The sequence below is a fragment of the Heliconius melpomene genome, chromosome 3 (genome assembly GCF_056956725.1).
Source record: "Heliconius melpomene rosina isolate 202511_hmr_F chromosome 3, ASM5695672v1, whole genome shotgun sequence".
Taxonomy (NCBI): domain Eukaryota; kingdom Metazoa; phylum Arthropoda; class Insecta; order Lepidoptera; family Nymphalidae; genus Heliconius; species Heliconius melpomene.
In genome coordinates, this window is record NC_140391.1 from 4,210,450 (window position 1) to 4,235,128 (window position 24,679).

General features: G+C 29.3%; 1 protein-coding gene across 5 annotated transcripts in view; it reads right to left on the reverse strand.

The window, feature by feature from the left end:
• LOC146539902 (uncharacterized) overlaps window positions 1-24,679 on the reverse strand; it is a 270,180-nt gene that overhangs the window by 57,849 nt on the left and 187,652 nt on the right. Inside the window, exon 1 of one of the 5 annotated variants that reach the window (XM_085207276.1) lies at window positions 13,769-13,815. The exons of the other annotated variants lie outside the window; for them this stretch is intronic. The gene's annotated coding sequence lies outside the window, so the exon portion shown is untranslated. Of the gene's footprint in view, window positions 1-13,768; window positions 13,816-24,679 lie in introns of those variants that run through there. 5 annotated transcript variants of the gene reach the window in all.

Consider the following 24,679-nt stretch of genomic DNA (forward strand, 5'->3'; position numbering starts at 1 on the left):
GAAACGCATTTTAATAAAACCAAATAATATTTTTTATCACTTTAAACAAAAAGACTAAATAAATTAATTTACTAAAATTTTACTTTGTTTTATTTTCATTTGAAACGCATTTTAATAAAACCAAATAATATTTTTTATCACTTTAAACAAAAAGACTAAATAAATTAATTTACTAAAATTTTACTTTGTTTTATTTTCATTTGAAACGCATTTTAATAAAACCAAATAATATTTTTTATCACTTTAAACAAAAAGACTAAATAAATTAATTTACTAAAATTTTACTTTGTTTTATTTTCATTTGAAACGCATTTTAATAAAACCAAATAATATTTTTTATCACTTTAAACAAAAAGACTAAATAAATTAATTTACTAAAATTTTACTTTGTTTTATTTTCATTTGAAACGCATTTTAATAAAACCAAATAATATTTTTTATCACTTTAAACAAAAAGACTAAATAAATTAATTTACTAAAATTTTACTTTGTTTTATTTTCATTTGAAACGCATTTTAATAAAACCAAATAATATTTTTTATCACTTTAAACAAAAAGACTAAATAAATTAATTTACTAAAATTTTACTTTGTTTTATTTTCATTTGAAACGCATTTTAATAAAACCAAATAATATTTTTTATCACTTTAAACAAAAAGACTAAATAAATTAATTTACTAAAATTTTACTTTGTTTTATTTTCATTTGAAACGCATTTTAATAAAACCAAATAATATTTTTTATCACTTTAAACAAAAAGACTAAATAAATTAATTTACTAAAATTTTACTCTGTTTTATTTTCATTTGAAACGCATTTTAATAAAACCAAATAATATTTTTTATCACTTTAAACAAAAAGACTAAATAAATTAATTTACTAAAATTTTACTTTGTTTTATTTTCATTTGAAACGCATTTTAATAAAACCAAATAATATTTTTTATCACTTTAAACAAAAAGACTAAATAAATTAATTTACTAAAATTTTACTTTGTTTTATTTTCATTTGAAACGCATTTTAATAAAACCAAATAATATTTTTTATCACTTTAAACAAAAAGACTAAATAAATTAATTTACTAAAATTTTACTTTGTTTTATTTTCATTTGAAACGCATTTTAATAAAACCAAATAATATTTTTTATCACTTTAAACAAAAATATCAGAAAAAATGGAAAGACTGTGGAATTCGGGGCGAGCAATGAGACTCTCAACACCTTTGATTTTTCCATGATTTTCCCAATGTGTTAATAATTTCACGTTTACTCTTTTTTCGATATTTTCCATTGTCTTTCCAAATACAGAATTATTCATCAGCTTATAAAAATCTTTTTCAAAGTCGGATGTTGCTAAAGTTCGTAATTGAGTGTTTAATTCAATATATTTTTTTAACCAAGGTTTTTGCTTGAATTTTAATACTCTATGAACTTTTTTGTACTCGCAAACCATATTTCTCACATTGCAAAAGGTTTCTATAATGTATAACATATTTTTTTTGTTATATAAATTAGTAACTAATTTAGATTCTTTCGAATTACCCACACAAATATTTTCTGGACACAATGGAAAGTCGGAATGAGCATCATGTAAGCTATCGGGGTATTCTAGATCTACTTCTAAAATATATTCAATATCAGAGGTGATTGGTACATTATAATTTACATAAGGATCTTCCCATTCAAAATTAGACAAAGGCAAGTATTGAGACATAGCCCACCCATATAAATTGTTTGCATCAAGATAAATTAAATATGAAATAAGATCATTACTATCAAAAGTTTTCATGTGTGGATTATTTGCTTTTGCATAGCGATTACTGCATTGCGATATGCCTCCTCTAATACTGGATTTGACAAAAGCAATTTTGTCAAAATCTGTCAATAATTCTAGTTCAACTTTGGTATATTTTAACATAGCATCCCAACTTAACCCTGGAGCGGTATAGTAATGAGCAGGATCTAAATCGTAAGTCTTCATGCAAACATTTCGAAAATATCACATAAAAGTATTACATCAGTTTTTAAGTAAAGATTAGAATAGCCAGCCATACTCTGACAGTGGAAATATATATATTTTTGATTTATTTTTTAGTTGTTATTGTGGAATTTTAGACATGCTCAAACTTGTAACAGATTTGCTATTACTAACGCCATTGTTTCTTTATTAGTCATAAGTGATAAGCATACAGTTTGAATATTATGTGAGTCATCAGGTTACATCACGAAATAATGCCATTTACATTTGTGACGGCTGCCTTATTTATTTTAACAATCAGGAAGCTCTCGATAGACATAGATTGAATGATTGCACACATGTCAGAACCGATCTTCCAAATAAAGATATAAGTAAAAAAACTGGCGTGGTGAAAATGTACCAAGTGATAAGATAAAATTCGAAGGTTATGAAAAGAAAAAGAGTACCCTTTGTGATTTACGCAGATTTTGAATCTTTTCTACAATTTATATGGGTGGGCTATGTCTCAATACTTGCCTTTGTCTAATTTTGAATGGGAAGATCCTTATGTAAATTATAATGTACCAATCACCTCTGATATTGGATATATTTTAGAAGTAGATCTAGAATACCCCGATAGCTTACATAATGCTCATTCCGACTTTCCATTGTGTCCAGAAAATATTTGTGTGGGTAATTCGAAAGAATCTAAATTAGTTACTAATTTATATAACAAAAAAAATATGTTATACATTATAGAAACCTTTTGCAATGTGAGAAATATGGTTTGCGAGTACAAAAAAGTTCATAGAGTATTAAAATTCAAGCAAAAACCTTGGTTAAAAAAATATATTGAATTAAACACTCAATTACGAACTTTAGCAACATCCGACTTTGAAAAAGATTTTTATAAGCTGATGAATAATTCTGTATTTGGAAAGACAATGGAAAATATCGAAAAAAGAGTAAACGTGAAATTATTAACACAGTGGGAAAATCATGGAAAAATCAAAGGTGTTGAGAGTCTCATTGCTCGCCCCGAATTCCACAGTCTTTCCATTTTTTCTGATATTTTTGTTTAAAGTGATAAAAAATATTATTTGGTTTTATTAAAATGCGTTTCAAATGAAAATAAAACAAAGTAAAATTTTAGTAAATTAATTTATTTAGTCTTTTTGTTTAAAGTGATAAAAAATATTATTTGGTTTTATTAAAATGCGTTTCAAATGAAAATAAAACAAAGTAAAATTTTAGTAAATTAATTTATTTAGTCTTTTTGTTTAAAGTGATAAAAAATATTATTTGGTTTTATTAAAATGCGTTTCAAATGAAAATAAAACAAAGTAAAATTTTAGTAAATTAATTTATTTAGTCTTTTTGTTTAAAGTGATAAAAAATATTATTTGGTTTTATTAAAATGCGTTTCAAATGAAAATAAAACAGAGTAAAATTTTAGTAAATTAATTTATTTAGTCTTTTTGTTTAAAGTGATAAAAAATATTATTTGGTTTTATTAAAATGCGTTTCAAATGAAAATAAAACAAAGTAAAATTTTAGTAAATTAATTTATTTAGTCTTTTTGTTTAAAGTGATAAAAAATATTATTTGGTTTTATTAAAATGCGTTTCAAATGAAAATAAAACAAAGTAAAATTTTAGTAAATTAATTTATTTAGTCTTTTTGTTTAAAGTGATAAAAAATATTATTTGGTTTTATTAAAATGCGTTTCAAATGAAAATAAAACAAAGTAAAATTTTAGTAAATTAATTTATTTAGTCTTTTTGCTTAAAGTGATAAAAAATATTATTTGGTTTTATTAAAATGCGTTTCAAATGAAAATAAAACAAAGTAAAATTTTAGTAAATTAATTTATTTAGTCTTTTTGTTTAAAGTGATAAAAAATATTATTTGGTTTTATTAAAATGCGTTTCAAATGAAAATAAAACAAAGTAAAATTTTAGTAAATTAATTTATTTAGTCTTTTTGTTTAAAGTGATAAAAAATATTATTTGGTTTTATTAAAATGCGTTTCAAATGAAAATAAAACAAAGTAAAATTTTAGTAAATTAATTTATTTAGTCTTTTTGTTTAAAGTGATAAAAAATATTATTTGGTTTTATTAAAATGCGTTTCAAATGAAAATAAAACAAAGTAAAATTTTAGTAAATTAATTTATTTAGTCTTTTTGTTTAAAGTGATAAAAAATATTATTTGGTTTTATTAAAATGCGTTTCAAATGAAAATAAAACAAAGTAAAATTTTAGTAAATTAATTTATTTAGTCTTTTTGTTTAAAGTGATAAAAAATATTATTTGGTTTTATTAAAATGCGTTTCAAATGAAAATAAAACAAAGTAAAATTTTAGTAAATTAATTTATTTAGTCTTTTTGTTTAAAGTGATAAAAAATATTATTTGGTTTTATTAAAATGCGTTTCAAATGAAAATAAAACAAAGTAAAATTTTAGTAAATTAATTTATTTAGTCTTTTTGTTTAAAGTGATAAAAAATATTATTTGGTTTTATTAAAATGCGTTTCAAATGAAAATAAAACAAAGTAAAATTTTAGTAAATCAAGAGTTTTATTCTTAGGTTAGGTTAGGTTGAACATTTTTTAACATTGTTATTCTCTCATTTCGATTTCTTTTTGCTACATTTCATAAAAATATATATATTAAATGAGAAGTTTTTAATAAACAAAAGATTTTTATTCTTAGGTTAGGTTAGGTTGAACATTTTTTGACATTTTTATTCTCTCATTTCGATTTCTTTTTGCTACATTTCATAAAAATATATATATTAAATGAGAAGTTTTTAATAAACAAAAGATTGCTACATCGGCGCACCATTATTTGAAACATTATATAGTAAAAAATACAATGGAAGTATTTAGACTAAATAAATTCACAAAGATTGTAATAAGAAAATCATTTGTAGAAAGCGATTTAGGTTAGGTTAGGTTGAACATTTCTTTACATTTTTATACTCTCATTTCGATTTCTTATTGTTAGATTTCATAAAAATATATATATTAAATGAGAAGTTTTAATAAACAAAATATTGTTACGTCGGCGCACCATTATTTGAAACATTATATAGTAAAAAATACAATGGAAGTATTTAGACTAAATAAATTCACAAAGATTGTAATAAGAAAATCATTTGTAGAAAGCGATTTAGGTTAGGTTAGGTTGAACATTTCTTTACATTTTTATACTCTCATTTCGATTTCTTATTGTTAGATTTCATAAAAATATATATATTAAATGAGAAGTTTTAATAAACAAAATATTGTTACGTCGGCGCACCATTATTTGAAACATTATATAGTAAAAAATACAATGGAAGTATTTAGACTAAATAAATTCACAAAGATTGTAATAAGAAAATCATTTGTAGAAAGCGATTTAGGTTAGGTTAGGTTGAACATTTCTTTACATTTTTATACTCTCATTTCGATTTCTTATTGTTAGATTTCATAAAAATATATATATTAAATGAGAAGTTTTAATAAACAAAATATTGTTACGTCGGCGCACCATTATTTGAAACATTATATAGTAAAAAATACAATGGAAGTATTTAGACTAAATAAATTCACAAAGATTGTAATAAGAAAATCATTTGTAGAAAGCGATTTAGGTTAGGTTAGGTTGAACATTTCTTTACATTTTTATACTCTCATTTCGATTTCTTATTGTTAGATTTCATAAAAATATATATATTAAATGAGAAGTTTTAATAAACAAAATATTGTTACATCGGCGCACCATTATTTGAAACATTATATAGTAAAAAATACAATGGAAGTATTTAGACTAAATAAATTCACAAAGATTGTAATAAGAAAATCATTTGTAGAAAGCGATTTAGGTTAGGTTAGGTTGAACATTTCTTTACATTTTTATACTCTCATTTCGATTTCTTATTGTTAGATTTCATAAAAATATATATATTAAATGAGAAGTTTTAATAAACAAAATATTGTTACATCGGCGCACCATTATTTGAAACATTATATAGTAAAAAATACAATGGAAGTATTTAGACTAAATAAATTCACAAAGATTGTAATAAGAAAATCATTTGTAGAAAGCGATTTAGGTTAGGTTAGGTTGAACATTTCTTTACATTTTTGTACTCTCATTTCGATTTCTTATTGTTAGATTTCATAAAAATATATATATTAAATGAGAAGTTTTAATAAACAAAATATTGTTACATCGGCGCACCATTATTTGAAACATTATATAGTAAAAAATACAATTTTTATTAAATTAAAATGATAGAAATTACATATTAAATGAGAAGTTTTTAATAAACAAATTGTTAGGCAACATAGCGACAAAGAGACGGGCACTGTGGTGTCGTTGGGTGATAAGTAATGCAAGAAAGAGACAGCAACACTGCACTGTGACGTAGGTTCGTTGTTAGCAATTCGGGGAAGCGAGCGATAAGGCCGGGCCCGAGCTTAATGAGGGTGAGTGATAAGAGACGCGTCTAGTGGCATTTAATTAATCGAAAAGCTATCTTTGGAACGGTTAGAGCTACGGCTCTGGGACCCGGCGCAATCGATTCAAATTGGGGGCTAAACCTTTTTTTTTTTTTTTTTTTTTTTTTTTTTTTTTTTTTTTTTTTTTTTTTTTAGTTTCGACGCATCGCCAAGTCGACGCGCGGGGTCTGGCACACTCCCGTGGTTCTAGCGCATTCGTTGGTTCTGGCGCGTGCGCCAGAACCAACGAATCCCAACTACTTAAACTTATTTAAATCTAATCTAATAAAAAAAAAAACATTTTAAAACAGAATTAATGGCCCCAGGGAAAATTATTAAATGATACAATGACAAAGTTTTCTATGCCCGGGCTTAATTCCAGTATTTCCATGGAATAGGAAATTTATTAAGACTGATAGAATTGTTTATTCATTCATAACTTAAGCTACGAGTACTTTTGCAACTTTGTTTAGGTGTTTCAACTGCCCTACTAATTTACCGAATTTAATTTCGTTTTTGATAATATAAAATCAAAGTTATAATTCCGTAGCTTCCTGTTTATTTAATTTTGTTAACTAAAAGGTATAAATGTTAATTTATTATAATGACATTTCGTTATGGCACACGGACGTAACAAACGGGACTGTTGTGAGTTCGACTCACACTCAGGGGGAAAGAAATATTTCATATTGTAATTCCCTAGCTCTATGAGGGATAAGGCGTGACGCTTGAACAAGAAAATATATTTTTCGGCGAAATCGATTATTTAATAGTAGACAGTTATCAAAATCATATGGTGTTGCCTGTCACTCCGACGTGACACCAATCGCTGACAATCGTATAAAGCAACCGCACGGACGTTGTACGCGTTGAGGTTCTACCACGGCTCGGGGCACTACTCGTGCTCCACCGCTGGCCAACCTCGACTATTTTAATTACAAATGTGGTTAAGACCTTTTGTGCAATTATACTGGACTGGAGCAGTGAAAGGTGAGTGTTGATATATCAGAAAGGGTACCCTGAAGCCTACAGATGTGGTCACAAGTCCACGGCACTGCTCCAAGCTTCACATCATTTAAAGAGTAAGATAACATTTCTTATAATTACCACGCCCGAATATCCACGTCTATTCAGAAGTACGATGTTAATTATTTCTGTCTACATATTTTTTATAAACATTTTTTATATATTTATAAATAAAATTTTCTTGATGTATATTTTTATAAACAGCCCAATAAGTACAAGTTTAGTCAACTCACTAACGTAACTTGTATCTTTTGAAACCAGAAATCAGAGTGAAATTTAACGTTACACATTTTTATATTTTAAGACATATATCTAATAATATTTTAAAAGAAACCTTAGCTTTAAATTTTTGTTATTTAGGTCTCGTGAGGATAGTTAGCACAGTAATTTACCCAACATTAGTGGTTAAAGCACGTATTAATAGTAATTATGCAAGTTTACGCAAATGGAACCAGAGGAGGTGGAAGCTACGTCTGGGTCATTAAACTTTTTTCATTACATACATATTGCTCACATGAATGTTTTTTAGAGTATAATTTTTGTGGAATAAATTTTAGAATTATTTAGTTTGTATAAATGAATCGCTGTTTAAAATATATTTTTTAATAAAGTACTGAAAACGTTGTAGTTTGACTTTTTAGTAAATGTTTAATTGTAAGTTATAGTAATGGGTCCAAATTTAAGTAAGGAATGTTAATAGATTTTGCTAGTATTAAAATTTTTTATCTAGAATTTGTAATAATAAATTATGCCTCCAAAAGGGCTCATTTTTTAAAATTTGTATAAATCTTTTGAATCTGGTGCAATAGGCAGTGCATAATGATATATGTATGTATGTATGTGTAGGGTAGACAATTCAAAATCAAAATATTATTTATTTAAATCATTTTTTGAATGGTCAAGTTGCATGAAAATGTAACAGCACTAACAGGACAACATTTTCTCAGACCAGATCTCATCCTATCCTATATCTTATAAAACAAAGTCGCTTTTCGTGTCTGTCTGAACTTTCTAACTCTTCTTCTTCTAAACCACCCAACGGATTTTTATGCGGTTTTCACCATTAGGTCGAGTATTTCTCAGGGAAGGTTTATATATAGTTTATTATTTGTACATTCTTATGTAAATTAACATAAATACGATAAATGTGTCTAAAGTCCTACCCATTGAGACACTATCGCGCATGCGCTGCTTTAATGGTAAGTACTACATGAAAATAATGTACTGGAGTATTGTTCCTCTTAATAAGATCTACAAAAAAGTCCGCGAGAGCATATTTTTATCTTTTAAGGATAACGTGTAGTGATCATATTTCTGTCTAAAAATAGTAATTTCAATATATTTTTTATTGTGAGGGATATTTTTCCATAATGGTATTAATCCTTATCCTTTAAAATACTTTATTAATTTTCTACGTTAAACGAAGATAAAATTTGCTTTTTAAACTATTTCGAAATTGCGAATAGTTTTAGAGAAAAAAGCATTTAATTGTTGACACATCACGCCGTTGACTCATCAGCTGTGCCGACTTAAGTTTTACTTATCCCTTACTCTCAGCATATAAATAAGTATATTAGTTACGTTGGCCATTTAATGTAGATCAAAACTGTCTTTTACTGTGTTTTCATTTTAATAAGTACTTTAGAAGTTGTTACAATATCAAAACATCCTTGCCGCCCCGCGACGTTTTGCTTATACAAGCGCGTCATGAGCAGTCATCGGTGGTTCAGTGGTAGAATGCTCGTCTGCCACGCCTGCCCGGGTTCGATTCCCGGCCAATGCATTCTATTTAATTTTCCTCACAGGCAGCCACATAGTGCTTGCTTTTCATCAGGGACAGAGGCATAGAAACGAAGATTTAGATGCGTTTGCACGTATTGGATAATTGGAGTTGAATGTATTATTTCAGCGCGATATATTTGATTTCATATTTTTTGTAGTAGTTATTAGTAGGTAGGCTTTTGTTTATAATTTCTTCCGTTTAAAAATAGTCATTTAACTATCTAAAAATAGTCATTTAAAAATATTTTAATAAGTACTTGAAAAGATTAGTAGCACAGATTTAAAATTACGGTACCTACTAAAAAAGCCTTGCTGTGTAAAACAATGGGAAAATCCTTATTGAAACTACGAAAATGCGGGTTGCATTAGAGTTTAATTAATTTTCACATTATCTTAAGTGCTTTGCAAACATACATTATATGAATAATCCAGTAGTAAAAGCGGGCGAAGCCGCAAGGGGGTCGCTAGTTTAAAATAAGATACCTTATTTTAAATGTAGACGTAGAATTTTTATAAAATAAGTAATGATATTTTTAATGAAAAAACAAAACAAATTCAATCTCCACACCGTTCAATTCTTTACTGATGATAATCAAAACAAAGATAATATTTCATGTGCTGTAATGAAATATAGAAGACATAAATTTCCCACAAATTGTCGATAAAACAAGTAAAGGAACAACAAACAGAAGGAATTTAATATCCACCGCGGCAGAGAATGCCTGTTACTGTTTGTTTTCTTACCGACGACATATTTGTTTAAAGCTCGGCTACGTCGATAGGAATAATACTATTATACAAATAATAAAAGCGAAAGTCGTTATATTATAATTATTATATTAATATAGGCATTGGCGAGTTGAAAAACATTATAATATTAAATTTAATTAAAACAAGTCATTGCCCTGTTTCACGACTGGACGGGCTTAATGTAGTTAGTCTTTTCATTTAACTTTGATGCGTATTGCAGGAATACCCAATTTACTACAATTTTCTGAGTAAGAATCGAATCTATAGTCACTTTATTAATATTTAAATAGAATAACGTGAATCTACGTAATTCATTATTCAATACAACTATAACTCTAAACTATACAAATTTAAACAACAAATTACATTGCAACAGTCGAATAATTTTCTGTTTATTAGATATAGCATGTTTATTAGATATACATACAGACATACTCTGTAAATATTAACTTTGTTATTGAACTAGATTAATGTTTGTCCGTAGCTCGAGTTTGAAATTAGTCTCATATATTATCGAGTGGCGTAACCGCTGGAGACCAGCAGTGGACTATAGCCATTTAATATTCACACTGTTGATCTTTCCGATTGCCTCAATTATTTACAACATAGAAATTGGTCAAGTTACGTTTTGTTTATATTTAATATACTGTTATATAGTAATTTATGTTTTATTTGAAAGAAAGAATATATGAAGGGATTTTAGCGTTGAGTTAGTAAATTTTTCAGGAACTCAAAAGTGCTATTATGGCTTAAAATTTGGTTTTGCGAGATAGATGTATATGTTTTAAAATATCAGAAAATTGTTCATTTTCTATGCAATTGTTCTATTTCATTTTGATTTTTAATATACTTTCTTTTTTAGCTTTTTGCAGGTTAGGCAGAGGGAACCTGAGAAACTATTGTTAAGACACTTCCGTTCTCCATTTTCCACCGAATTCTGAAGACATTGTGTGTTGAGTAGCGAAATTCAACTCTGCTGCTGCGGGAATCGAACCACGCACCACGATGGCGTCAGAAATTTATTAAATGTAATATTCTGATTTTAATATGAAATAACTAATCATTCTCTTTTTACGATCTAAGAAGCTTTAGCAAGGGAACTATTGAGGAGCATTATATTCTATAGCAGTTCATGTCTCCTTTGTCCTAAAAGACTAAGGTTGTGACTCTATTAGCGACGGTAAGGGCCCTATAAGGGCATCGAGGATGTATTGATCGCAAGGACCAAAGCTTGAGCTGTCGATGCTGGTTCATTATAAGTAAGTGCTATGTTAGGTAAAGTTTATAAATAAATAGCTTGCAGTTGTTCAGATATTTTAATAAAGACATTGATAATTTCTAAGGATACTTTTACACTAAAGTTACTTACTTACTATAGATTATTCATATATTGATTCCAGTGGTGGCGTAGTAGTGGTGTTCCTGCACTCAATATAGGCAATGCCTCCAAAATTAGGTTTGGAAAGCTGGGAACGGAGGAGAACTTAACACTAGGTTCCCTCTGCTTACTCTGCTGTGTGTAGGATACAGCGTTAGGTAAAAAAATATCAGCATCATGTTTTAATATAAGGTGAAAGTATACAAAGAAAATGGTTGTGTTATGCTAGTCCGTATACAGTACACAATCAATATTTGCATTTGTTTACATCGAAGATCAAATTTAATGTGTTAATTTTCAGAATTTTTTACAGAGGTATAAGTGATTACATTTTTGCAATAACTAAGAAGTTATATTACTACATAAATACTTTTTTACTAGGTTGGTTAAAATAATAAATTTTAAATATCCTTCACTAACTTGAAAACCATTGACATGAAAGTGAGTATATTAACAATTTTATGACACATGAAAACCTTTATATAAAATTTTTCTTATCTTTTCATTCTTTTCTTATACGATAAAACGTATGTTCGGCTATCGAACCCTATAGTTAGGCATGTTCTTTATAAAAAGCGAACCAAATATTAAGTAAAAATACACCAGCACATCTCTTTGAGGGTGGAAAAAGGTCGTACAGATTATGATGCGGCTTTAGGTTGTATATAACGCCCACGCCCGCGTTACACTTCGCTTTTGAAATTTATAGTGTAAATGTATACGAAAAGTTAAAATAGGAATTTATATTTACTTTAATAACAGTTTTCAGAATAAAGTGTTAGATATTATACATAACTAAATGAAAGTAGATTGAGCTCATATGAATAAATTCTTAGAAGAGGTTTCAAAAGTTCCCAAGGTTACAAAGTGTTTTCTCAATGAAATAATGCGTGACATATTTCCATTTACAATTTTGTATGATTTCTCAGGTCGTTTATTTATTTCATACATTTTTTTAATATTTTGCGTTATTTAATAGAACTATATGCCGGTCTAAATATATCTTTATTTTAATAAAAAAAATATATAAAGGAACAAGGAGGAGTAGGTAGAGGGAACTTAGTGTTAAGGCAATGCGTTTTCTGCCTTGGTGCTAGAGCGAAAAATAAAAATATTAATAAATTCATTCCCCCAAATAGGCATCGAACCCACAACCGTTGCGTTACAGTCACACCATTGTGTCCCTGTGTCACGACGGCTTCAATCATGATGATCATAATTATGTTGATTTACGATTTTGTTTGGTTTCTTAGACCTTTTATTTATTTTAAACAATTTCTTAATACTTCATGTTCTTAAATAGCATTAAATATTAATTAAACTAGATCTAAATTCTAATATATAAGAGAAACAAATTAAGATGTAAATAAAAATTATTGTATATCTGTTTTGCGATTAATACTGAATGCCTAGCATTAAATACCTAAAAGCTATTTAAGCGACAACTTGGGTCACTTTATGGCGGTGGACGAAATTCTGCGGCCTCTCGCCGGATGTTTTACATAGCTGTTCTATAAACCCGGATTTTAGTTCATGAATTGTTTTATAACAAGATATGTTGAAATAAATATTGAAGTAAATATTTTATGATAATAGTATAGGTTCCTAGTATTAATATTTTTTCGGCAAATCGATTTGAATAATTGAAATAGGGTTTTTTAAATTGCGGAAAGGAATGCTGTATATTATTAAAACACAATTTGTTTCATTCTCTTGATTATTGATTTAAAAAGTATGCTATTTATTTCAAATTCAAACCTTAATATTTCCAAAAATATTTGACATTTTAAAAAAAATATTTAAAAATAACACGGCATGTGATATGTATGTAATTCAGATTGTAATAGATGATGAATAAGTTAGGCCATCGTCGGGCAGGTGCTCAAGTATGTGATTGTAAACACTACGATTGTAGGTTCGATTCTCAGTCGGGGGTATGAATCATTATTTATTTATATTTATTATTTATTTATAGCTCTGGCAACAATATAAAGTGCACTGTAAGTCAACTCTTATGAATCAAACATTCGGCGGAGAAAGGGGAACGGAGTGTCTTAACAGATGGAACCCCCATTTGTTTATTTTGATATATATACAGATACGTATGCAAATATAATATTTCAGACATTATTAAACCTACATAACAGGTATAATATGACTTTAATATAATTCTCCCTAAGGCTAAAGTTATTTCGATACTGTATCAACATTCGAACAGTTATGAAGTTGGAAGTGGAAGTGGAAGGCGTTAACTCGATCGCACTTGGAACTTTATCTATTGCATATCATCCTTCTGAGAAGCCTAACTTTGTAGTGTTACTATATTTTATATAGTTAACTTAAAAATAAAAGTAAATAATAAAAAAAGTAATTATCATATACATACCAATTAAATTATCGTACCTGTAGCTCCTTTGGTGTTACATGGGGTCGTGGGCGGCGGTGATCACTTACCATCAGGTGACCCGTACACTCGTTTGCCTTGTCCTTGTGTTTCTATAAAAAGAGCATAGAGTATGAAATACTTTATTAAGGATTCAATTTTCTTATATTATTTTAATATTTTACTACAAATATTACTACTAAGTTTTCTAGTATAATATGAATTATAGTAAATTAGCATTAGCTTTATTTGAATCTGAAACAGTATCCTAAAACTAAAAAAATATTACATAATTATAAAACTACAGCATTCATAGTTCCTTTGCGTGGTACTCGGACACTATACGATTGTAGATTTAATTTTTTAATCCTGATTCTTCTTCTTAATTTTATAGTTTCTTTGCGAATTGACCAATCAGGAAGAAAGAATAAAAACTAAGAATATTCTTAATATCAAATCTGCGCTATACTTTTAACTAGCTACCTAAGTTAGCTAACTTTAGAGCGGTCACAACTCGTCGACCGTACTGTACCAACTAAACTTTCCTTAAAATACACATACAGTATGTACGATATTCCTATATGTTTATTTTCATTTCCATGCAATTCCCTTAGGGCATAGAGTATAAATATACAAATACAGGTAAAGAAACAAATAGCGAATACAAACTGTAACCTATAGTTGACGATATACTCGGAATCTAAAGGCTTATGTAATTTAAATCTGAATATAATATTATAGTAATATTGAAGTATATTAAGAGTATATAGGAGTTTCTTGTTTTCGCCGTAGTAAGTGCAAGATGTATAGATTTTGATATAGGTTTACTGGAAAACTTTGTCGAAAATTTTAGTTTTTATCTTGTTTATAAGTTTTTTCACAATAACACTGTGTTTCTTATGAATGTGTTTATTTGAACCAGAATAGTATTTTCTTAACAAACTTTAATGTGGTTGAATTTAACACAATAAAAACGTATCAATAAAAAAAATAATGTAATAAAATCTAGGAATCTGAATTAACAAAAACTTGTAATAATTGTATCCTAATGAAACTTGGCAGTTATACGTAGTTTAGGTGACAATATAATAGCTTCACGCTAGGGAAGTGAGTGTTCCATATAGGGAACCTAGTGTTAAGACGCATTCTCAATTCTGCCGAATTCTGGAGGCATTGCGTGTTAAGTGGCAGAATTCAACGCCGCACTTTACCTCGACACCACAGTTAAGAAATGGAAATAAAAACGTAAATAAATATTTCACTTCCTCGAGTGTTACTGCATTTATAACAAAGTCAATTTTAGTTACTTTAACCATTATAAGTAGGTAGGTAGATGTCTTTCATTTTATCATGAAATTGTTCTCAATTTATATCGAACGATATGTCGACTTAAATATATACGTCAATTATTGTAACATTTTTTTAGTCTCGAGAAAAGAGCTTTCCTTTGTTCTAGAGACGTCAGTTAATATAATACTTCTACAGACATTGATTGACATTGCCTACCGAAGCTTTTTCCGAAAGAAAGTAGTCCAAATATTTATAAATTACTACATTTATATATAAATCACTAGTTTCAAAGAAATGTAATTTTATGTTGTAATACAGAGAATTTCTACTTTTTTGTCTATTTTCTTAGATATTTTTTCATAACATAATTTTCGAAGTGGCCGGTCGTGGTGCATGGGTAGGTGCGACCGGTTGTGGGTTCGATTCTCTTTCGAGAAATTAAAATATTTATTTATATTCATATTTTAATTCCGTCACTAATTATGCAATGCCATCAGAATTCGGCTGTAAATAGGGAACGGAAATGTCTTAAAAGTCTTAAAGGTTCCCATGTTCCCTCTGCCTATCCAGCGATAAAACGCCCTACGTTATGCCTTGGTGCCAGAACCAAGAAATAAAAATAATAAATCCTTTCCTCAAGTGGGAATCGAATCCACAACCGTCGCGTTATAGTCATATTCTCTCTCACTCACTCACTTTCTGCGCTCTACAGGCCTCAGGTATATAATATAAAAAAACAGTATTTGTAACTAAGTTAATATTATAATATATCGTCAAAACTACTCAAAGTACGGGATGCCATTAAAGGACAACAGTCATTTAATATTCACACTGTCGGTCTTTGCGACTTGTTAATTATGTATTGTATTGATTATGCCGAACGCCTAGAATGATTTAACGCCAACTTACGAAATTGGAAAAAAAAATTTATTTTTAGTAACGGCGGTAGAGCGGCGCCGAACGCCTAATTGTAACCGCAAAGGCTGAGGGTTTGGATGTGAAGTAGGGAACAGAGTTTCTTAACTTAAGGCTTCGTCTGTTTCTGTGGGGTCGAAGAGGAGAAGAAGAGGTCAGAACAAAAGATTTATAGAATACTTAACAAAACATCCCTTAATTTAATTGAATTCATTCAAATGAGATTGAAATTTAATGGTAATATTTTTAACTCATTATAATTACAGAAAACTTTTCAACTGTAAAATTTATCAGGGTTCATGATTACAACGAATAATTATTAATTGTATTAATTGTGCTTCATTATAATAATTTAGTATTTTATTGTATTTTTGGTTATAATTTAATCCCACAGGGATACAAGCGTGAACCTGTCACAATAATGAGACTGGTTGTGGGTTCGATTCCCACTTAATGAAATATATTCACTTCCTCTCTCTGCTAACGTGGCAAAATGTGGCGTTGAAATCCGCCAGAATTTCAGAATTCGGCGACAAATGGAGAGTGGAAATGTCATAATGAGAACAGAGTGTCTTCCTGCTATGAGTGAGGGATACAGCGTGAAGTAAAAAAAATATGGATTATCTACTATGCATAGTTAATAGTGAATACAACTAAATTACACTATAATCTTTAAAAAAGCAAATAATAATAATAATAGTTATTTACATAATTTCATATCTCCCATAGCTTTAGTAACAAAACTTAGCTTACTTTTCGTAATGTTCCATCAAAATTACATATACAGCAAACAACTAGCAACTGCCCGATACAGTACATGACGTCACTAGCGAAATATTTTACTATTCGAATAAACAAAACGATTATGCAAATGTATTTTTCAAATATTTTTCCATTTAACTTTGATTCTAATGGGCGTTACGTATGCCGGCCGCGACACCCGCTCGTCAATAACGTTTATAAATCTCTAAAAACGTCCCACAAATTGCTTCGTAACTTGTACAAATGGCGTCGATAAAAACGCAGCGATTGGATCGTCAAAAATACTTTTTTAGAGCAAATGTAATATATATTAATATGTAGGTGTATTGAAATACTGTTAATTATTATTTTTTGACGTTAGAAATGTTTGATTGAAAATGTCAAATATTAAAATAATTGCAACCTTTTTGTTTTAAAATATATTTTTTAAATATTGGAGCTCTGAAACAATATTCGTACAATATTATTGAATTTTAAATTTATATTATATAGCTGTTGTTGATGATGATGGCTGTGCGTTCGCTCTCTATTCGAAGAAATAATTATATTTGAAATATTTTCGTTTCTCTGTGCTGCTAGAACGGTGTTGAGTTACGGCATTTTCGAAATGTGCCCTGCTATGAAGGATACAGAGTGAAGCTGCTTTTTTAAATTATATTTTCTAATAATTAAAAAAGCAGCTTCATCAAAGCATATATATATGTTTATATATTTAATATATATTGTTCTTAAGTATCAATACTTATCTTTATCTATATATATTTTTGTATCCTACCAAATAACATAATGGAAATAAATCTGAAGCACTACATCCGCAGATGGAGGATCAACTCTCCTTTATCGGGCGTGGAATCAAAGAGCCGGGGTTATGACTCTATTATTTAGGACCCTTACATTCGAAACATATTGGACTGTGGGGATCAAAGCTGGGAGATAGTGGAGTTCGGTTTCATTACATTAAGTGTAATGTTGGTATTACTTTTTTTTATTTAATAAAATATATTTGTGTTATAAGAATTTTATTTTTATCTCACAAGTAGTAGAGAACCTTGGAACCTCGTGCTGACACACTGTTCCCAATAAGACACTTCTGTTTCCCATTTTTATTATTATTTACATATTCAATTAATATACCATTTTGGACATATAAATATGTTATTCAAATTAATTTTCTTTTCAATAATCTTCATTTACAATCTATAGTAATCGTTATACGTGCATAAAAATTAATAATTAATAATAAAAACAGCATAAATCTACCACAGTTTTTCTAATAGTTAGTTTTTTAAAACGTTATATTTTTTTTGCATATCAACTGTTCATATAGATAAAAGAATAAAATAAATATTGGAGATTTCACATGTCGGTTTTATTTAAAAGAAAATTATGATGATATTTTATGTAGGCGCATCTTGCAGGCTAAGTTAGAAGTTTTAATGCAGAACTTTGATGAATTTAATGCGACTCAGACTATTTAAGCTGCTTTCCTATAACTCTATCCTTCTTAAAGTTTACCGTTACAGAACTGTCTCAGGAATAAATTTACTTGACGATATTATGATGCTGTAATGCTGTGATGGGTATATTAGGTAATGCTTTATTGTTTTTAAAATATTAAATGATTTGATTTTTTTTAAGTGTATGTATATCGTACATATGTCAATTTATAAGCAGAGAAGGCAGGGGGAACCTAGTGTTATGGCACGTTATTCCCCAGATTTAAGAGGGGACGACAATTTTTTTATTTCGTCCATTAATATGTTATTAAATTTTTGGGTAACATAAATACGAGTATCATCAAAATATATCTTTATATATATACAGGGTGGAAGAGGCAGCGCTTCTTTTACTGAAACTGCATATAGGGTAAAATATTTCAAACCCAAAATTAAAAAAAATAATCAAGATACCTCAACGGTTTGGACGTAGGATTTTTTTTACATTTCACGATTTTTATCCATACCTGTATTTCGTGTCACGCACACATACGTATGCGACGTTGCCGCTTTGACAGATAAGTGTGTGCGTGCCTATATTATACTTTACAAATGGCGTTTTATTATAAAACGATAATTTTATTATTTGTTTTGTTTGAAAAAAGAACTTTTTCATTTTTGAGAATTATTTTTTTTCCGAATTATATTAGGCTTTTATAGAGTAGTTAAAACTGTGGTTTCATTTAAAGTGGCGCTGACAATTCCACCCTGTATATGGTTATTCCACACAAAATATCTTTTTATAAATATACTAGCGACCCCCTTGCGGCTTCGCCCGCTTTTACTACTGGATTATTCATATAATGTATGTTTGCAAAGCACTTAAGATAATGTGAAAATTAATTAAACCCTAATGCAACCCGCATTTTCGTAGTTTCAATAAGGACTTTCCAAATGTTTTACACAGCAAGGATTTTTTAGTAGGTACCGTAATTTTAAATCTGTGCTACTAATCTTTTCAAGTACCTATTAAAATATTTTTAAATGACTATTTTTAGATAGTTAAATGACTATTTTTAAACGGAAGAAATTATAAACAAAAGCCTACCCCTACACTACAAAAAATATGAAACCAAATATATCGCGCTGAAATAATACATTCAACTCCAATTATCCAATACGTGCAAACGCATCTAAATCTTCGTTGCTATAAAGGCAGGCGGGTTTTTTGTTCGAGCTTGTGGTTAATGCTGAAGAGGGTATTCTGTCCCTGATGAAAAGCAAGCACTACGTGGCTGCCTGTTAGGAAAATTAAATAGAATGCATTGGCCGGGAATCGAACCCGGGCCGCCCGCGTGGCAGGCGAGCATTCTACCACTGAACCACCGATGACTGCTCATGACGCGCTTGTATAAGCAAAACGTCGCGGGGCGCGTTTCGCAGCAAGAATGTTTTGATATTGTAACAACTTCTAAAGTACTTATTAAAATGAAAAAACAGTAAAAGAAAGTTTTGATTTACATTAAATGGCCAACGTAACTAATATACTTATTTATATGCTGAGAGTAAGGGATAAGTAAAACTTGAGTCGGCACAGCTGATGTGTCAACGGCGGGATGTGTCAACAATTAAATGCGTTTTTCTCTAATACTATTCGCAATTTCGAAATAGTGTAAAAAGCAAATTTTATCTTCGTTTAACGTAGAAAATTAATAAAGTATTTTAAAGGATAAGGATTAATACCATTATGGAAAAATATCCCTCACAATAAAAAATATATTGAAATTACTATTTTAAGACAGAAATATGATCACTACACGTTATTCTTAAAAGATAAAAATATGCTCTCGCGGACTTTTTTTTAGATCTTATTAAGAGGAACAATATTCCAGTACATTATTTTCATGTAGTACTTACCATTAAAGCAGCGCATGCGCGAAAGTGTCTCAACGGGTAGGACTTTAGACACATTTATCGTATTTATGTTAATTTACATAAGAATGTACAAATAATAAACTATATATAAACCTTCCCTGAGAAATACTCGACCTAATGGTGAAAACCGCATTTAAATCCGTTGGGTGGTTTAGAAGAAGAAGAGTTAGGAAGTTCAGACAGACACAAAAAGCGACTTTGTTTTATAAGATACTAGCGACCCCCTTGCGGCTTCGCCCGCTTTTACTACTGGATTATTTATATAATGCATGTTTGCAAAGCACTTAAGATAATGTGAAAATTAATTAAACCCTGATGCAACCCGCATTTTCGTAGTTTCAATAAGGATTTTCCAATTGTTTTACACAGCAAGGATTTTTTAGTAGGTACAGTAATTTTAAATCTGTGCTACTAATCTTTTCAAGTACTTATTAAAATATATTTAAATGACTATTTTTAGATAGTTAAATGACTATTTTTAAACGGAAGAAATTATAAACAAAAACCTACCTACTAATAACTACTACAAAAAATATGAAACCAAATATATCGCGCTGAAATAATACATTCAACTCCAATTATCCAATACGTGCAAACGCATCTAAATCTTCGTTGCTATAAAGGCAGGCGGGTTTTTTTTTGCTTGTGGTTAATGCTGAAGAGGGTATTCTGTCCCTGATGAAAAGCAAGCACTACGTGGCTGCCTGTGACGAAAATTAAATAGAATGCATCTACCGGGAATCGAACCCGGGCCGCCCGCGTGGCAGGCGAGCATTCTACCACTGAACCACCGATGACTGCTCATGACGCGGTTGTATAAATAAGCAAACGTCGCGAGGCGCGTTTCGCAGCAAGGATGTTTTAGTATATTAATAACTTCTAAAGTACTTATTAAAATGAAAAAACAGTAACAGACAGTTCATCTACATTAAATGACCAACGTAACTAACATACTTATTTATATACTGAGAGTAAGGGATAAGTAAAACTTGAGTCGGCACAGCTGATGAGTCAACAATTAAATGCGTTTTTCTCTAAAACTATTCGCAATTTCGAAATTGTGTAAAAAGCAAATTTTATCTTCGTTTAACGTAGAAAATTAATAAAGTATTTTAAAGGATAAGGATTAATACCATTATGGAAAAATATCCGTCACAATAAAAAATATATTGAAATTACAATTTTTAGACAGAAATATGATCACTACACGTTATCCTTAAAAGATAAAAATATGCTCTCGCGGACTTTTTTGTAAATCTTATTAAGAGGAACAATACTCCAGTACATTTTTTTCATGTAGTACTTACCATTAAAGCAGCGCATGCGCGAAAGTGTCTCAACGGGTAGGACTTTAGACACATTTATCGTATTTATGTTAATTTACATAAGAATGTACAAATAAAGAACTATATATAAACCTTCTACGAAAAATACTCGACCTAATGGTGAAAACCGCATTATAATCCGTTGGGTGGTTTAGAAGAAGAAGAGTTAGAAACAACAGACAGACACGAAAAGCGACTTTGTTTTATAAGATATAGGATAGGATGTAAATGTTCGATACAAAATTACGCCGAATACGTAAGAAAAAACTTTTCCTTATAAGCATAATAAAGCTTCAAGTTTTTAACTCGATTGCTTAAAGATATCAACATAATATATTTTTATACTCGTATTTATGTTACAAAACGGCAACGGGAATGGAGAACGGAGTGTTTTAATACTAGTTTTCCTCTGTCTACGTAATAGAGTAAATCCTCTATGTGTATACACATACAGACAGTGTGAAGATAAAAAAGCTTATGTAGTATTAAAATAGTATATATCGGCCAGTTGTGATACAGGAGCATTTGATAGGTTGTGGGTTCGATTCCCACTCAGGAAATAAGATAATGAATATTTTAATTTCTTCGAGTTCCGCCACTCAACACGCTATGCCTCAAGAATTCGGCAGAAAGTGACAAGAAGAAGAGTGTTTTGACACTAAGAAAAAAAAAATCAATGTTAGATGGTGCATAGTTGCCTTAACTAAAGTATCAGTAATATTCGGAAGTGATTGCAGCGTATTGCTTTCCAAATGCATTCTCAGCTGAACATCTTCTATGAAATATAGTCGTGTAACACCACTGGTACATTTTGTAATTTATCTGCTTGGCTATACGAGGCTCCATGGTTCACTGAGAACATGAATCATTTAATATGTATTGAATATTTGATAGTGGAAAATGTTTTGCTATATTTTCTATTATTTTTTTGTCAAAAATGTTCGAATAATAAATTTCTGTTTGACATCATGCCAGCTTTATTCTAGTTTTAAAGAATAAATAATTAAGTTGTAGATTCAAATTAGATAAACATAAATGTAATTACAATTATGCAGTTGTCATATAAAAACATACAATTTCTCTGTTAAAATTAAAAAAGTTAGATCCAAATAAAAATTTGTGCCTAAAAATGTTGACACCTGTATAGAAATTCAGTTACGATTTTATTATAATTACCGTACCTATAGAATGTCTGGTGCAATAGGGGTATTTTCAAGGTTAGATATCGAAGACATTTCAAAGTCCCATTAAAAGAGGAATTTCTTAGCACGCTTTATTTTTCTACCAAGCCCTAAGCATCTGTCTGTTTAAACATACATTTTCATTGTACCAGTTCGAATCCACGCAATCTTCTCGTGCACCAGACCGTGCTGGTTACACAGTAATAAATCGATGAGCACGATATTGAAAAATCTATAATTGCAATAGCACAAAAATAACATTTTTTTTTCCTGCAACTTGTTTTTTTCCCACTGGCTGGTATTCGATACGTCTGTACTGCAGCTTTGTCCGTTTTTAATACCCGGTGTTCGGTTTTCGCATAGATTTAATTTTCGCTTTGTTTTTGACATGGATCAAATAAATCCTTCTGTGTTGTCGGTGTTTCTGGTTGCTCGTTAAAATAGATTTACAGTTTATTTATTTATTTATTGTTTTTACAGCTTCACGCTTTATCCCGCTTTGAAGTGAAGTTTAATGTTAAGACACTGTCGAATTCTGAAGGCATTGCGTGCTAAGTGGCAATTCGCCTGAAAGAAATGAAAATATTAAATATTTAATTTCCCTCGAGTGGGAATTGAACTCATAACCTTTTGCGTTTACACGCTTGCTCCCCTACACCACGACTGGCCTCTCTATATATTTTGTACAAATATCATAATATTTGACGATACAATTAAGTATGAAACGTTTGGTATTTCATTGGCAAGCGTGTTCAATGATATTGTGTAAGCAATTAAATAAGTGTCATAATGAAATGAACTCGTTCACAGTATTCAATATTTATTGTAAATATAAATGTTTATCGAATCGAAGAGACCAGTCATGGTGCAGGGGTAACGACTAGCGCGACTGGTTGTGGGTTCGATACTTATTCGGGGAAGATAAATATTTTTAATTTGATATTTTCATTTCTTCGCACTGATGTCAAGGGAAAGCGCGGTGTTGAATTACTGCAATCAACACTTAATGCCTCTAGAATTTGGCGGAAAATGGGAAACGTAGTGTCTTACCACTATGTACCCTCTGCCTACCCAGTAAAGGTGAAAAAAAATATGTTTGTCAAATTATATTATCATGTTGGTACAATACATATTTTATGTAATTTCACGAATATTCTGTTAGCGAGACAGTTTTCAGATAAGTTTATAACTGCAGTATACAGTGTTTGTTTTAGAAACTGCGGGCAACTAGAATTAGAATATAACTGTGCATTTTGTTTTCCTATAAAACGTTAGTTACAAATGTGTATTTTAGCTATGTTATTTATAGAATTTTAAATGTTTTAAACCTTAATAGAATATATTAATTATAATATTTAATTTAAATAATTTAATTTATATTTTGTACGAAACGTAAATGTGTGCTAACAAATTCACATTGTCATAGACAATAAATTATAAGCAAAAAATCATTTTTAGAAAAAGCTTTTATTTAAACGCTTTAAAAAGGAGAAAATAAAATTTGTCTTTTAAATTTTAACTATCAACTGATAACCTCATTGTACACAATTTATATGATCATAAAAGCTTGTCGCGCGATTTACTTGTGTAACTAAACTAGTGCTAATTTAATTATGTAAAATCTGCTAGATTTAAATTATTAAAGTTTCAATTTAATTAAATATTGATTAACGCGACCCATAATCATATAAATATAATCATTACACTGTTCAAGAGTATTAAGAGGATAAGCATGTATGGTATTAATGTCTATTGAATGTAATGCAGGATAGCTGCCAGCTAATGTTATAGATGGTACCATTGATTTCGAAAAGAGCAACTGTTGAGTTTCTTGCCGGCTCTTCTCAGCAGAACTGCCTTCCGATCCGGTGGTAGCTTTTTGTTCATATGTTCATTCGACGATTCAAAAGTGGTAATAATAATTGCCTATTCGAATAAAGAATATTTTGAATTTTGATTTTTTTTTTGAATAGCATTAAGTATAGAAAAATAAAATGATTTAAAAATATATCAAATATCTATAACTCTATAACGTAAGCGAGTAAAATGTTGTGAAATTTTATTAGGATT